The sequence below is a fragment of the Sander lucioperca genome, chromosome 15 (assembly GCF_008315115.2).
Source record: "Sander lucioperca isolate FBNREF2018 chromosome 15, SLUC_FBN_1.2, whole genome shotgun sequence".
Classification (NCBI taxonomy): domain Eukaryota; kingdom Metazoa; phylum Chordata; class Actinopteri; order Perciformes; family Percidae; genus Sander; species Sander lucioperca.
In genome coordinates, this window is record NC_050187.1 from 9012282 (window position 1) to 9030410 (window position 18129).

The 18129-nt window shown below is 40.2% G+C and overlaps 1 long non-coding RNA gene across 1 annotated transcript; it reads left to right on the top strand.

The window, feature by feature from the left end:
• Positions 1-2318: 2318 nt before the first annotated feature.
• LOC116047875 lies at positions 2319-8329 on the top strand. Its single transcript, XR_004104495.2, has 4 exons — positions 2319-2329; positions 3864-3869; positions 5960-5961; positions 8225-8329. It is a non-coding gene; the product is annotated as an uncharacterized LOC116047875 (long non-coding RNA).
• Positions 8330-18129: the final 9800 nt, after the last annotated feature.

Below are 18129 nucleotides of genomic sequence, written 5' to 3' on the forward strand. Positions count from 1 at the left end.
CTAAAGAGGCAGTTAAAACATAATGTTTTATCCTTTTATATATTCATTGCTTGATACAGTTTGAGTTGACTAATATAACAGACTGTTTGAAGATTACTTTCTTTTCGAGCTGACTCATCATGAGGTATGAGTAGCCTAGAGTAAATCGATATGAGTGTGTGTATGTCATGTGTGTGTGTGTGAGATGGAGTGCTGCTCACCCAGAAGAGCTATGGATTCTACATCACGTCACTGTATCCCAGACGTGCAATTTTCCAGCTGACTGGAGGAGGACAGGACAGGCTAAGACATGTGACTGGATAAGGTTTTACCAGAGGCTTTGATGCTTCTCTCTGACACACGCAAGCTGAACCACAACACAGACACAACTAGCTGTTACCAAGTTGATTATACTGTAGACTGAAAAGCAATGTAATCTCTTATCAAATCATATTACATGGCAGGGTTTGGAGATCCACCATGATTATATTGATAACAACAGCAAAAGGTTAACTTTAAAGGAATGGTCTCGGTTCTTGTTTTTGTAGTTTTGATCAACACAAATTTTGTCTGAAACTACACAATAATACTGTGAACGTTATTGTAGCACACTATAGGTTGAGACATAATGTAATTCAATACCAGGAAGTCAACTTTGTGGAAAACAAGTGTCATCTGACTTTAAAAACAACTCTGCATACTTCCCTGTGTGATTTTAAAACTCTGACATCATGGGTTTGCACACATTTGCCTTGGAAAACCCCTGCAGGGACAGTTACAAAGTTCAGTTTCAATTGACAACAGCTTGCAAATTCAGAGAATATATGTCTTTTAAAGTTGGACATCAATTATCACACAATTTCTCAGATCTTAGAATTGTCGTTCCAAACCTGGGGGTCCCAACACAAATCTGAGGGGTCACGGGATGAATAATGGGATGGGATTCAATCTAGAATTAGTTCTGCTGTACAAAATCCTGTTTAGTTTTCAATACATAATTACTGCTAATTTTGTGTAAAATATTGGATAGTTGAACCCCTCCAGGACTCTAAAATGTATTTATGTTTTTATTTTATGGGACAGTTAGTTTTTCATAATTTCAAGTTTCCTAAAAATAATTTAGTGATTTGGTATAGCAGGTTAAATAGTGAGCTTGCTGGTAGGCTGATTTTAACCTCTAGACAAAGCCAAACTAGTTATTTCCCCCTGTTTTCAGTCTTTATGCTAAGCTAAACTAACCAGCTGGTATATTTACCATACAGATGTGATATGTGTGGTGTCTGGATCTTCTACTCTAAAAATTGAACTATTCCTTTAAAGGTCCCATATTGTTCTCATTTTCAGGATCATACTTGACGTACTAGAACATGTTTACATGATTTCAAAAAAATATTTTTCTCATACTGTCTGTCTGAATATATACCTGTATTCACCCTCTTTCTGAAACACTTAATTTTAGTGCCTGTCCCTTTAAGTCCCCCTCTCGAAAAAGCCCAGTCTGCTCTGATTGGTCAGCCTCTCCGGGTCTTCTGCATCTGCACTCTCGGAATCTCTGCACCATCATTGCAGCCAGGGAATGACTGTGACGGCGCTGTAGCGGCACTTTCTAGTATAGTTGGGTATATAGTATAATTGGGTGACATTGCAACTGTTCAGAAGTCCTGAAGGCACAGTTTCTGAATATGAGCTGTGTGTATTTCTCTGTGGATTGAGTGTTTTAATACTTTCACACTATTTATATAGCAACTTAACCTGCTTTATAATAAAAAAACATACATAGAAATCCCACGTTTTACAATATGGGACCTGTAATAGCAATTCATTATTTAATTCAATTCAATTTTATTTATAGTATCAAATCATAACAAGAGTTATCTCAGGACACTTTACAGATAGAGTAGGTCTAGACCACACCCAACAAAGACCCAACAATTTCAGTAATTCCCCCAAGAGCAAGCATTTAGTGCGACAGTGGCGAGGAAAAACTCCTTTTAAGAAGAAACCTCGGTGATGAGAAAAACTTCTTTTAGGGAGAAATGTGTATGACGGTGCCGGTTGGGGGTGTGATGAACAGTGGCAATAATAGTCACAATAAAGATAACGGAACAATGACCAGAAATCGTAGTTGTAGTAGTTCATGGCATAGCAGGGCACTGCAGGGAGTTACAGGACTTAGCAGGGCACAGCAGAGCATATATGGGCGTAGCAGGATGTAACAGGGCATGGAGCAGGACCACCTGGACAGCTGCAACCATGATTTAGGTGCCACCCTAAGCCAAGGAAACATGCTGGGCGAAAAAAAACATAAGGATGCACACAGATGGAAAGAGAGAGGAGAGAGAAGCTCAGTGTGTCAAAGGAAGTCCCCCGGCAGTCTAAAACTATAACAGTATAATTAAGGGAGACAGGTTAAGGAGAGGAGCCTGGTCGGGCTAGAACTCTCCCCTGCCGGATCGGGCTGTACTGGCCTGCCTCCCTCTACTTTGATTATATCATTGATTATATGGTAGATTAATCTGACAAATATGAAGAGAAGCAGAGAAGAGAAGGGGTGCTGCGTCTGCAGACACACACCCTCCCCTGCCGGTTTGGCTGAACGCTGCAACTCCTCACTCCCTAAATATAAGCTTTATCGAAGAGGAGAGTTTTAAGTTTACTCTTAAATGTGATGACGGTGTCTGCCTCCCGGACACAGACTGGGAGCTGGTTCCACAGGAGAGGAGCCTGATAGCTGAAGGCTCTGGCTCCCATTCTACTTTTGTACCAATTGAAAAAAATCTTCATTTTACTTAAGTTAGGGCCACATTCATGGTTCTTTACAGGAGAATTCATATGAAAGAACATGAGCCCGGTTTTGCCTAAGGTTTTTGCTTGACCTAGACCTACTCTATCTGTGTCCTAAGTTAACTCTTGACACTATAAATAAAATTGAATGTAAGTGTTGGAGACTATTGGGAATTTATGAATCCTTTAAACTAAAGTATTGTCTAAATAGTTAATGAGAAGTGGCAGAAATCCCTTGCTTAACACATACTATTAAACCTGTGACAATGGGTCAACAAGTAGATATTGCTCTGTCCTAAGAGGACAAAAGCCAAAAAGGTTAAAGCACTGGTTTAAATTGCCACAGGAATCGCTGCAGTCCACCGATATGTCACTTTTTCTTCTCTTAAATTTTTCTTGCACCTTACTTTCCTTGTTTATACCCTGCCATATGCCCATGGTTTACACTGGATATTTCTGCAGGGATCTGCTCAAGGATGAGGAAACAAACCCAATCAAGTCCCCCTTTCCTTGCACTCCCTGATTGGCTCATGATGGGCGATGCAGAGACGCAGACAGAGCAGAGAACAGATGGTGTGTAGCTGCTTGACTCTGACTGCACCTGCTGCTGACGCTTTTCTATTTGAAGGAGGAGTGTTGATGACATGACAAAGTTCAGTGTCAGTTGGCGAGGTTTAAGAGGCTTCCAGATGGAGGGTCTGGCTTTGACGTGGAGGAGACATGACTCTGTATGGATTATATGTGTCATTCCTGCCTGTCCTTGTATATGGGTTCACTGTGAGATCATCCACCCGGCACCTCCATTATATGACTGGCATAAGCGGTTTTCTCTTTTCATATAGTATGAAAGAGTACTTCACAGCAGAACTTTAAAGGAACAGTCTGTGATACACTGCTTTTCAAACAAATTCAAATTATATTTATCAGTGTATCCAATTGAAGAAATACCCTATGCCTGCCCATGACTACATTTAGTTACATACTGTATGTCTTTGTAGGTACAACTGGTGATACAGATGCACAGTAGTTATGAATCTAAAGAACATAGACTGTAAAAATAGTTGAGGTAGCATCTGTGACGTCACCCATTGGTTTTGAAGCCTCAAGTTTGGCGATAAGGGTGTCACCATCTTGGATTTTTGCATCCGGATGTGATGATTTTTGACGAGAGGGTGGAGCTGGGGAGGATGACGCGGCCAAGCCAGTGTTGTTTATGGTTGCAATGGCGCTGCGCTAAGCTAAATGCTAAAGAGATAAAGTTGCTGATTTTCAACCCAATCCAATGGAGATTTACCGGCGGGTAAACACGGGCCCCCAGGTACTGGAGCCATTCATCTGCATGTATGGCAAGAACAGAAAATCAGCAGACTCCAGCTAACGCTAACACTAGCTGGTTAACTTGGTTAGCATAACACTGGATAAGACATTTTTAGGCAATCAAAATATTCCAATTAACTTTGATGAAGTGAAAACACACAGTGAGATGGTCAAAGTTTAAGACAAAAACACCCAAAACAAGTTCACGGCTATTTTAATATCCACAGTGACATGGTTAGCATTGTTAAGCCTCTGTTCTGATTGACAGGTCAGCGTGTAGCCATGCCCTAAATCATCATTTTAAAATAAATGGGACCATAATTTACAAAATGAACATCATGCTGTATTGAATAAGACTTGAAACTAGCAATTGAGCCCATAAACTGATTATGAAAATGTTTATAGGGTAATAAATCAAGTGAGAAGTAGGATCATTTTCCCAAAGACTTCTATACAGACTTCTTTTTGCAAACAGTGGAGTTGCCCCCTGCTGAAAAAATAGATAGAATGCAGGTTTAAGGCACTTCCGCATTGGCTTCACTTTTCAGACCTGGAAGCTTCGTCAATCACTTTTACAGTCTATGTTAATGAACAACTCAGCTCACGGTGTGTTATGGTACATGCTACTCGTCCAGCTGTCACAGATATAGTGCCAAAGCTGGTTTGATTTCTTGTTTTGGGAATAAACAGAACATAAAGACGTTACACACACACACACACACACACACACACACACACACACACACACACACAAACACACAGACACCGTTAAGTGCTAGATATTTCTCTGTTATACATCAGTAAAAGAAATACACATTCATGAATCAATGAAAAAAGCATTTAATATCAAATGCATATGCATATGCCATGTGTATTCATGAAGAAAAAAGTATTGTATTATTAGTTGTTTATATCAGACTAATTAAATGGAGTTGTGTTTATCATGCATAATTCACCTCAGGGAGTTGGAAAAGTCTGCAAAGATTTCTTCTGTTAGGAGTGACTGTATGGCTTATGCCATTACATAATTGGATCAAGTGGATTTTGTTTCCAGGGCAATGGAAGCAAGCATACTCCAAACTACTTACCAGTTCCCATTAACACACCCCTGCAAACATGCACAGTATACCTCGAGAATGTATGGTTGTCATTACATTTAGATCTACAGCACATAAAGGGAAGACAAATAAACATTTGACTGCAATTTAAAGGATACTCTTACATCTAATGACTAAATACTGTAATCAAAGAGGTTAGGGAGTGCTGGTGAATGACATTCCACACTGAACATCCTGGAGGTCTTTTTGCATGCCTTTCTCATGAAGCAGGTTCTTAGATGCTGATAAGGGCTGGTGACAGACGGCCCCCAGGGAGACCGATAACCGGACCTTTAGTTTATCTCATCTGGCTGAGAGGAACGGGACCTCTGACCGGGTCCGATGAGGCTCAAGGGAACCTTTGTTGTTAGCATGGCATGGTAGCACCAATGGATCACAAAGAGGCCTTCTCTGTCGGGCAAAAAACTTTTCTCATCAGCACAGGTTGTGCTCCGAGGACAGGTGTGTCTTTGTAGAGTCTGCAATGATGTGGGTAGAGCTGCAGTCCTTATCTGCTGTTATTTGGCTAAGGTAGATCAAATGATCAGCCCTGCTATGGCTCACTGAGTTTGCACATCACAGTATGGTAATGATAATAAACTATTACAGCAGGTATAGTTCTTGAAGCAGCGTGTGCAGCAGATCTTATAGAAAGGCAAAAAGTAGCGAGGGAAGATAAAAATAGGAAATGTGCACTTCAGTCTCAACACTCTTCAACCCAACGAGAACTCTAAACCATATGACGATTTAGGTGGTTTACCCTGTAATACGACCCACAGGAGCGGTTTCCATCATCATATCTAAACCAGAGAATGTAACGGTTGCGTTGCTAATGTTGTGAAACAGTTGCAGTTTGGTTACTTGGTTGAGTAAAAATAAGATCACAGAACATGACGTATTTCAGTTAGTTCCGTTTGTTATGCAAAATTGAAAAAAACTTGCTGTTTACTTTTATTTTCAAACGGGACACGAAACCCGGTCTCCTGGGTGAAAGTCCTGTGTTTGTTTCCTTCTGTGAAATTTGGCGCTCTTATACTTCGTCACCTTACTTCCTGCTTTGCTCCCGTAATATTAACGGGAGCTGCAGTAGACAGACCAAAAAAAAAAGCCATAAAGCTGTAAACTGCGGTAAAAACCCTGAATGCGCTGTATACATGTCCAAAGAATGCCTCTAAAACCCGAATAATACCGGAATATCCCACGTCTTAATCGGAAAATTCGGAAAAAGGCCTTATTCGGAATATCCAACCGGAGTATGCTGTTTACATGACCTGTAACAAATTCGGAATATTGTCATATTTGGAATAATAGTGGAATATTGGTGTGCATGTAAACGTACTCAGTGTCAGCGGCCACATCCACAACACAAATAAATGTTAATGTTGCACTGTGCCTGCTAGATGTTTCAATAGGCAACTCCATTTGCCACAACTTTACAGAGAGATTAAGTGAAACTGGAACAGAAGTAAGAAAGACTCCTTTAATAGCACTTTAACATTTATAATAATGCAAATTACTTAAAAATCCAGTCCTGGAACATTGCCCTATCCAACAGTATGACATACGGTTTATTCCGTATGTCTAGATAAGGATATTGTAAAAAAAAAAAAAAAAAAAAAAAGTGTTTTTAGCTGCCTTTAACATAGGCTACATCATTTCCTAAGTCAGATGCCAGTGAAACATCCCGAGCTCTTGAGTCAAGTCCATAGGACGAATGCCAAGCACTTTTCACTTTATTTGTGAGTTTTTAGTACAAACCATGTTCTCATTATGTGACTTAGTTTAATCATATTATGAAAGAGGTTATACGAATATGAAGAAATCATCCTGGGGAGTAAACACTACCATCCAGCCAGCATCCACTAACAATTCCAACTGTGATTTCTGAGAATTTGCACCCTGTGTTGTTGTAAATGGTGTAACCGGAGGCTGCATAAAGTAGATGTTGAGAATGATTTTAGAACTTAGATCATTTTCTGTAACTACGGAATGGTGAGTAAGCTGGTAATGATGTGTTGGGACTTGGGTTTGTGAGGGCTGGTATGGTGTGCTGGTACGCTAATGATGACCCAGACCATGGTTACATTCCTGGAATGATGTCGGTGACTCAAACTGGCTCCCGGTGGGAACAGCGTGTTTGTACCACAGATAATTGTTGGGTCTTATTGCCTAATCCTGACACATTATCTTTCTCATGACATGTGTGTGTGTGTGTGTGTGTTATACAGTAAATATGTATGTTTCTTGCAGTATTCAGGCTGTTCTCATGAACCATGCATGCACAAAGCTACAAAAACTAATGCACTGTAATTCGCATGTATCCCATGTATTTATTGCTGTATGCATCACATTGATTATATAAGAACGTTTTTTGGCAGTTTGCAGATTATCTGTATCTGCGTTTTATTTGCCTCATAACTGATAAAGGTAATTAATTAAGTGTTCTACTTTGACTCCACTACAGCTCTGTGTCTGTCCCTCTGCTTCGGTTTCACTCACCACTGAGTCTGACTTAATGTCCTGCCCACAACACTATCTGACTATCTTTTACTGTGTATTAGGTTGAACGTTTTTAATTCATTTAATAATTGCTTAAAGCATTTAAACAAAGTTTTGTGTTGGATTTAGAACATTCCATCTTAATTGTGACTTAAAGATTATAATTTTCACTGTAAATGCATATCGGTTCCAAATATCGGTTATCGGTTTCAATAACTACTATTAATTGGTACTGGTATAGGCCTTGAAAAACCAGTGTCGGTCAATCCCTACTTTTAAGCCAGGGAGTGAAGTTCGTGTCCCTGAAGAAGTTAAGGGGACTTAAGGGGGACCGGTGTTTTAATCAAAACCACAATCTTTTTCCAATCTTAACTAGTGGTTTTGGTAAACTTAACTGTTGTCGCCGCGTGATGGTCTTTTTCGGCTAAACTGAACTGCAATGGTCGCTGAAAGGACTGTCGGCTCACGCTGCCCTGTACTAGTCTATCCTTGACGTTCCGGTGCCGCAGGAAATTCCGCCGGGTGCATGTATTTTCACTGATGTCCAGCAGTGGCCGCGGGTTTGATTCCGACCCGTGGCCCTTAACTGCATGTCATTGCCCGTCTCTCTCCCCTTTCCTGTCGTCAGATATGCTGTCAAATAAAGGCCTAAAATGCCCCCAAAAAATATTTAACAATAAGTAGGTTAAAAAAAGACCGCTAAACTTAACTGTCATGTGACCGGTCGTCATGTAACAGGCCGATGGTCGCCACAATTTCATAGAATATCATGCGAATTGTTGTGCACAAGTTTTCGTACGATATCATACAAACCCGTTAATGAGAATGTGTTGCAGTATTACACTGGCAGTCTTATGAATGTAAAGAAAGTTTTAACACATTATCAAAGCCATCGCAGGGTAACCCTACCATATTTATACCTTATTTGTGGATGGATCTTTATTGAGCGCGCACACACACACACACACACACACACACACACACACACACACACACACACACACACACACACACACACACACACACACACACACTCCCTTTGAGCATTTGACTTCTGACTTCTACAGAATTGTAATATATGAAAAGTCAGTTAGAAGGTAGGGTAGAAGGTTTCCTTTTTTTCTCCATCCCCCTAAATCCAAAACCAGGAAGCTGTAAATAGTTTAATAAAAAGAGACAGACAAAATGGCACCACACTGTTGTTTACTGTACCTGACCTGACGGCTATTTTCCAACCCAAACATCAAAGTGACAAAACCAACTGTGCAAAGACAATGGCAGGCACCAGTAAATGCATAGCGTTAAAAATAGAAATGTGGCAGTGTCACGTACTGCAGGTAGACAATCACTTTTTAGGAATTATGCCAACTGGTGCATGGGGGTGGGCGGTATATGCAGACCGTGACACATATTGGGTTTTATTCTATCACCATTACCCACGAGGTTTCTTCTCGCTCTTCCACACCGGGTTCCAGTTGAGGTGCACTGCTTTATTTCCCAGGGTGGGACAGAGATTGCTTTAATACGCCTAAATGCTTGTTAAAAAACACTATCCATGGTGATGGCATTGTTGTATGAAGGCAGAGTCACGTCATACTTACTAAGTGAGCTCTAGTCGAGCTTATTTGTTCACAAGATAATTGAGCTTTGCGATGAAATAACATATATCTAGAACATGTATGATTAACTTGTGCATTTTGAGGATTAAGGGAAGACATTGCAGGTGAATAGGGAAAATTTTAACAAATAGATTTCACTATGAAACTTCCCCAGTTGATTACTTACATTAGGACAATATTCTTTTGTATTACAAGTTTTGTGAAATGATATTTTTAAATATGCAAATGAAGCTATTGCTGGTTAAATATGCTCTAATTTGCATATATTTCATGAACATAAAAGTGAACATTGGATGAAGCCAGGTTCAAAGTTCTTGTTTCATTTTGTTGACATATTAGAGCCAAAGGTTTTTACAGAGGGGATTTTGGATACCTCTTTATCACTCCATAAATCAGAAAACTCTGTCAACAGCTATTAAAAAAAAAAATCCATTTGCGCTATGTTTTTAGGTATAGAATGTTACATAAATCAGGCTATGCATTATATATAAACAAGCCCCTTTGTTAAAAGCTTCAGAATTTAGATAGGAATGAAACTGCAAAGTTTGGTGTATGTCAGTGCTACTGAAGTAGAGATTTCTAGCTTGAGTCTGAGAAATACACATTTTGAGAAAACGGCCTTCAAAGATATGGATTGTAAAATTCCTCATATTGTGAAGACACTACAGGTGTAGAGTAAACATTTTAACTAACAGATATCACAATGAAACCTCCCCAGTTGATTACTTACATTAAGACAATTATTTTTTGTATTACAAGTTTTCTGAATTTGTTATGTGAAATATGCAAATGAGGCGTTATCTGCTGCTAACTTTTGGTGAATTTTGGAAAAATCTACAGGCACATGTGTAGAGAGTGTGTCAAAGTGTAGAAAAATAAACACCTTAATCTGTAATTTGGATGTTATTTTCCACTAGTCTGAAAGAAGATGATGTTTTGCCTGTCTCCCCTTAAAGTGGCCATAATATGCTCATTTTCCGGTTCATAATTGTATTTTGAGGTTGTACCAGAATAGGTTTACATGGTTTAATTTTCAAAAAACACCATATTTTTGTTGTACTGCACATTGCTGCAGCTCCTCTTTTCACCCTGTGTTCAGGTCTCTGTGTTAGCTACAGAGTGAGACCTCTCACTGCTGTAACATCTTTGTTGGCAGTCGCACATGCGCAGTAAGATCACATCATTTAGCTAGCTGTTTGTTTCTACAACTTCAGCACAAGGCAGGATTAGCCGGGAGACTTCTTCTAAACGAGGGCACACTTCCAACTTTGTGTGGAATACCTGCAGAACAGGGACATGTAAGTAGTTCTTTTGTAGATTATGGTGAACTAGTGTGTGTTGTAGCAGTGTTTTGCCATTCAGAATGAGTAGCATGCTACGGTTAGCCACCTCATTTCGGGTAGTGACGTAAAAAGCCCTGCCGATTTTGAACAGCTCACCTGGAGACTGAAGGCAGGACATATTCAGAAACCCGTATCTCACTCAAAACAGCATGGATGTTTGTTTTTTCCAAGTTTGTATGTGTGTGGAAGCACCAGAGACACAAAATAACACCCCAAATCCCAGAAAAAGTGATTTTTTTCATAACATGGGCACTTTAAATCTGCATTTATGACCTTTGACCTTATGTATCCTATGTTTTCTCACGTGTACATAGCCTATATTTAACCTGCGGTGGGCGGGAGAAGGAAAGTAGCAGATGTTGACATCAATTAGCAACGGGTAAACATACAAAAACAAAGGTCTGTCACTAAGATCTGTGGAAAGTGTTAAATTCAGCACACGCATGTCAACACGGAGAAGGACTGGCAGGGTTTACACAACACAATGGGAAGCTGTCAGTGCCACTATCAGCAGTCCGGTAATTACCAAACCCTTATTTCAGTTGTAGTGCAGGAGGAGGCCTTGCTCGAGTAACACTGAGAAGGCCTCCATCAAAGAGATTACACTGAAGGGGCGGCTCTCAATGAAGCAGCACAAATCTTAGCATTTGGAAATGGAATGAGGCAGGATTATGGTTAACAGTGATGTAAACCCAGCAGAGAAACAACACAAGTCAACTAAATATGTTACCCATGAAAACTAGTAACAGCAGGTAACGTCTCCCAGGGGCGTCATGGTTTGAAGTCACGCTACCAGATTTGCCAAATTATAAAGCAAAGTGAACTACAATTTTGGGAATAATGAATAATGACATGCAAGGCATTATAATGTCAGCCCAGTATCATGAGTAATTACGTTCATTTTGGCTGTTTCTGTACCACACAGTGGTGGCTTCCATTGCAAGAAACCAGAGTCTGCGTCCTGTCACAGAGCTATAATTAAATTAGCCTTTTTATTTATTGAGTTTAGCCTCTTTTGTGTCAGTGTAGCAGAGGCGCCGGATTCATTTCAGGAGTGTGGGGGGGTGGGAATAGCTGTTTATTTCCTACCTGTGCTTTGATGAAACATCAACACTTATGCTGCAAATTGAAAAAAAGAGGGGGGGGGGGCACCTTTGGACTGTCCTTGTGATTTTAAGCTGTGTAAATAAAATTGATTGATGTGGTCTGTACCATAAAGTGTTCAAAGTAGGCCATCAAACTAGTCTGCACCCAAACGCAGATACTTGTCTTGTTTAAACCTCTTTCAAAATAGTTTTTTTTAAGCCTATCACTTTAACAAAATTGAAATGAAAAAAATGTAAGTCAAAGAGAGAGATTCATTAATTAATTCTGCCTTGTGTTGTAGTCGCCATCTGACAGACAGAACACAGGATGTGCAGGCTATATAGCAGCCTGTGTTTTAAGGTGGGATTTTAAAAAGAAAAGCCACTAGTTCAGTCGGCCTACACGCCTCAGACAGCGTTTCAGTGCCTAGAGGGCCTTCACTAACAGCTGGGGATAACTGGTTTCAAAATGTTGAATTTGCCATTCACACTGAGCACATCGTATAGCTGGAGGTGTATCTAGATTGTTATGTCAGCAAAAACAGTTGCATAAGATCTTTATAATTAACCTAATCATCAAAACAATCTGTTTGCCTCATTAAACCTGTAAGTGACATAAGTGCCCAGCCCCAAATCCAGACAGAAGTTTAGTTTATTTAGTTTAGTTTAGTTTAGTTTATTATAGGGATCCTCATTAGCTGACACCTAGATTACCAGCTGGTCTTCCTCGGGTTCAAAACAACATTAAATCAGACAATATTAAAATGGACAACATTAAAACATTTCATGACACATACAGGCTTGAAAAGAAAATGTACGATACACACAGGAAAAGAAAAGAAACAATTTTTTTTTTCTTCAAATAAATAATGCAATAATCAAATGTACTCTTCACTGTTTTACAAATTTTCTATTGTACATGCACTTTGATATGTGATGCTGCCTTTACTCAGTGAAACGTGAGCATTCATCTAATTTTTCATTTGTATTGTCACCCTCCTCCTGAGTGTGCCAGCCAGCAACACCACTTCAGCTCTGTCCAACTGAGACAGAGCTTTCAGCCCAATCTTGATATCCACTCAAGCTCCCCATTTATCTGATGCAACAGACTCTAATAGCTACTTCAGAGAGATTCTTCATTAGATATTGCACTGCGCTGCAAATCCTCCCCTCCCTCGCTGGATCTTTTCGTGAGAAGACGGTACAACAGAAAGTTGTCAGGGCAGAGCCACCACACGGCATGGCTGCGCTGCAACAATAACTCATCGACAGCTCATCTTACCTCTGAACACCCTGGCCAAGTCCTGCTATTCATAAATCACACATACAGTTTGGGAAAGGCGGCTTATAGTATGAATGAACAAAAAAAAAAAAAAAATCAATGCAACATGAATGCATTTGAATTGCAGATCTTCAAAACAATTTTTTACACATTTGAATGTGTTTGAGGCTGCAGAGCAAATCTCCCAGCAGGCGTGTTTGCGTGTGTGCAGCATGTGCAAGAGTCTGAAGCTTACAGAGCATCGCGTGCTTCTGCCGCTACAACCTTGTCCATCCAGTTTGGTGTATTCCATTGAGCCTGACACACACACACACACACACACACACACACACACACACACACACACACACACACACACACACACACACACACACACACACACACACACACACACATCTTCCATTACCTGGTTGCAAACAGGAATGTAAACTACAAAGAAAGTTGATGCAAAAAAAATGGCAGTCAGACACGCAGGGCAGGATGAATGGAAAAAGCCTTGCTCGCATACCATTCATAAATCCACCTGAATGTACATGAGCAAGCTGCCTGCAGAGAGGATATAATACAACAGACTGCAATGTTAAATTCAAATGACTTGTTGTTGATCTTTTCGTCACTTGCATCTGTAACGCTAAAACATGTACATGTCTCACACAGACAATAAGCTGATTTTCTTTTGGCAAAGCTGCATTGCTTATGCACTGCAAACACACTTGCCAGCTGAATAAGTGTCCTGTACATGGGAGCCAATCCAAACACAGAGAGGAAGCGTATGTTCCTCCAGCTTGTAAAAGTTATCTGAGGCTGTCAGTGCACATCAAAGCCCTGCTGAGACAGAAGTAATCCAGAGTGACAGGCCAGCCTCTCACCTCTCTGCCAGAGTGCCAAAGCCATGACAGCACTTCTTTTTTTTCAATCTTAAGTCAGAAAAACAAAACAGTCCCACACGACCCCTGGCAGTGCTTTGCACACCTTGCTAGCACCATGGCAACTACGGCGCCCGCCTGCCGTTAAAACTGGGAGTGGATGTGCAGTGTGGTATCAAGGGAAAAGCTGCAGATTACTCAAAACAAATGGAGGGTGTGTTTGAAGGCCTCAGTGGATGGACCATGATGCATCAGGGCTGTGTGAGTTAGAGGTCCTTCCGTCAACCCAGACAAGAGGAAGGGACTGAATCCGACCAAAATGGAGAGCTACCAACGCTGGAATCCAATTAGAGTTCAGTCAGAGTTATTAGAGCATGTCTGTCTCAGTGCCGTTGACCGTTAGACACGCCCAAACAGCAGCTGAAGACAGGCACCTACATACGTGTGACCTAAATTAAAACTTTCGCCGTTTGTATTGTAAGTTCCTCTACGCCTGGGGTCTTCACTGTTTCCTATGGGAGCCACGCTGGTAGGACACAGTCAATAGGAGAGCCACTTATGCCAAACACCAAAAAGCGCACAATGTTGGGTGCGTGATTTTAGAAATGGCGCACCAAGTTACTTCGCTTGAAACAGGATGTGTTAGGTTGCATATTAAACACAGAGGGTTGGATCCACAGAGGACAAATAAAAAAATAATCTGTTCATTTGTCTCAAAATCCCCTCTGTTCTTTATTATTATTTTTATTATTATTATTATTCAATTTTAATTATTATTATTATATTATATTATTATGATACTGCTGTTTCTGTCGTGGAATATCCCTATAGATCAAATGTTGAAAATGGGCAGGCGTGGCTGCTGTAAAGTCCTGTAGAAAGTTCATGCCAAGCTGTTTGGATTTGGATCGTGCAACAAGGCAGGCCTGCTTGGTTTTTTCGGGGAATGATTGTAAAGATTTACAAAGAATATGTTTACAGCATTTACTATCTACCTGGGACAAGCTAGCATGTTTGCCCACCGGTTATGAAAAAAAGTTTTATTTTCCAAGCATGGCCTACTGTCTTCAGTGAGCTAGTGAGCGAAATGTTAAACACAGAGACATGGCATGAAAATGCCATGGTATTGGTTGTGTTCCACTTGGTCGCGATAATTGAGAACCAGGTGAAGGGGGGTAGCTGCAGCTTATTACACCGGGCAAGATAAAGACACGGACGAAAAGAATTGCTGCTTTCTAGTTCTCCATCGTATACGGTCACCAGAAACATTTATTGCAAACGTTTTGGGACCGACTGGTAAGAGCAAATTATGTATCCAGCTAATTTAAATAGCTCACGTTACTGTATTGTGTGAACAGTTAACTTCATTTAATATTGTATGTGACGTTTTCTTTTGTGGGCTGCAAATGCAAATGTTCCACCAAAACAAGTTCCTTCCTGAGACTATTTTGCAGAGCCACCGTCGCTGCGTCTGGAGCTTAGCAATTACCAACCAATTATGATTGGTTCAAAGAAATGCAAACAAGCCAGAGCATTTTTTTCTCCTATCATACATATCATGTGTGTGTGGTGTAGCCAGACCATGCAAGATTACTAGCCACCTGAAATGTAAATCCAATACTGACTCTCCTTTTAGCTCTGGTTTGGTCTCCACCAGCTTGTGAGAAAAACATCTAGGTTTTCAGCTGCTAAATGCTTCTATGTTCACCAGCTAGTTGATGACTTTGTGTGTCTACTGTAAGCAGAGTAGTGTGCATTTCACAAAGCTTTTTTTTATTAAAAACAGCTGCCTGCTATTGTTGAGAATGAAGCCGATGAGAGCGTGAGAGTGAACCAAAACAGGGACGTTGAGGGCAGGTAAACCACAACAGTGTGCTGAAAGATGCAAAAACACTCAGGAGGGGGAAAGTGCCGAGTCAGGTGACTATTCTCTCTCTCCTCTCACATTACATGTAATCATTTGATCAATTGTAAACCCTTGTGTTGCCCTGGGGTCAAATTTTTGACCCGTTTTCAAAGTTTTCTATATCAGAAATATGGGTTTCTTACAACCAAATTGCCCCAAAATAACTTGGATGCATGCATGTACATTCTTTGCAGGTAAAAGTAATAATTACTTCCATTTCATTTTGGTTGTTTTATTTAATTTCATAGCATTTGAAAAAAAATGTTTGAATGGTTTCAAAACAGAATCCTGACTAAACTTTGACATAAACCAGGTCTGTGATTCCCTCAACATCCTCTGATCTTAACTATTAGTCAAAATCATTCATAATGTATGCTTTTTTAAACTAAAAAATAAGGTACAATGTCATTTAAATTAGGTCTATTGGCCCTGAATAAAAGAAGCGTCGAAAATAGAGCCAAAAAAGTTCTAAAAAGCGTTAAAAGCATTAAAAAAGCGCCAAAAAAAGTTCCATTATCAATTTTGACCCGGAAGGACAACAAGTTCATAGTCGACAGGAATACAACCCAAGGGTTAATATACAAATATTTATTAGTGCAGCTTTAATGTTTAAATTACCTTTAATGTTTAAATTATGACATTTCTCTTCTTCATTTCAAATTAAGGGCACCTCACAGTGTAGAAACACACTTATTGCAGCACACCACTCCCGTTATCAAAATGGTTCACTGCTCACCCTCCCATGCAGCCTGTTCTCATGAACCAATCTTTCAAAAAGCTACGAAAGGTTAAGCACTGTAATTCGTAAGCATTCCACATTCTTATTTGCTGTATTCATTACTTTGGCGGCCGCTGTATAAGAACGCAGCTGGCCGCATAGGGGGGCAGTTGGGGTGGATAGGTGGGCGTTAACACACAGGACTTTCAAGCCAGAGAGCAGAGTTCACTACCCGGGGAAAACTAAAGACTTTCACCCAGGAAATGCATGTATCTTAGGGGGGTATTAATCTAAACCACGATCTTCTTCCTAATCTTAACTAGCTGTTTGGGTGCCTAATCTTGACTTTCGTCGCAGCAAAACGCTCATACTCTGTGGACTAAATTTAACCGTAATGTCCGCTGAAATGACCGGCAGCTTGTGGTGCTTTGTACCTGACTCAAAGTCACCCATGTTCGGGTAACTGAACCACCAACTACCCCTGATACAACGGAGGTCTGTAGCCAACTTCACAAAGCTCTGTGTAACCCTTGTGTTGACCATGACAACGACAACTTTTTGTTTTTCTGGGTCAGAATTTCAAATTCAAACTATATATATTTTTTTTTTACATTTCCCGACGTTTTTGTCACTTTTTTCAATGTTGTTTTTACTTTTCCCTTAGTTTTTATCACTTTTTTCAACGTTTTTGGTCACTTTTTTCCACATTTTTGTCGATTTATTTTCTTCAAATGCTATAAAATTGAATAAAAACCCCGATTTTAAATAAAAGTAGTGAACTGATCATTTATTTGACTCGTGAAGAGCGTTGTATGGAACCATCCACGTTATTTCTTTTTGAAAAATTGGTTGAAAGAAACCCAAATTTCTGATATACAAACCTTTTGAAAATGGGTCAAATTGGACCCATTAAACAACTAGCAACTGCTGCTCGGCGTCATGGATCTTGTAGCCACCCGGCGTCATGTGACCACCCGGTGGTCTCCTAATTTCGTACAATATCATACGTATTGGTGTGCATACTTTTTCGTACAATATCATACGGACCAGTTCATGAGAATGTGTTGTCCCATGCCCTTAACTTTTTCTGCTTCTTTCAGATTGATTGTCCGAGTGTGCCTGTGTCCCTGGTGTCACCTTTATCTGCAACATGTTGAGGAGCTGTGACATTCTGACCATGTTGTGGCAACATGATGAGAACGTCATGCTTGAGAGATCTGTTGCCACTGTCTCACAGTCAGTGAGTCTTTTGTGTGTGTGTGTGTGTGTGTGTGTGTGTGTGCATGTGTGTGAGACCGTTTCCTCCCAACACAACAGGGGACCGCTACGCTTTGTGGGTTATTTATTTAGCGGGGGTCCTTTTGTCTTATAGGGGCCAAATCACCACTATTCTATTATCACATTAACTCCCAAAGCCATCTGGGGCCTATAGTCTGAGTTTGAGCTTTGCTTTAATGCAGATATGCCAAATTAAACTGGATTTGGAAGGACTGAAGCTGGAATTATTTAAGACTCAGATAAGGAGTCAAAAAGACAAAGAATGGTAATAAAAATGGCTTGAGTCATTGTTGTTGCTAATTTACATCTGCATGGCTTCTTCTTCCATGTTAATTGCTGCTTTAACGTGCCAACCT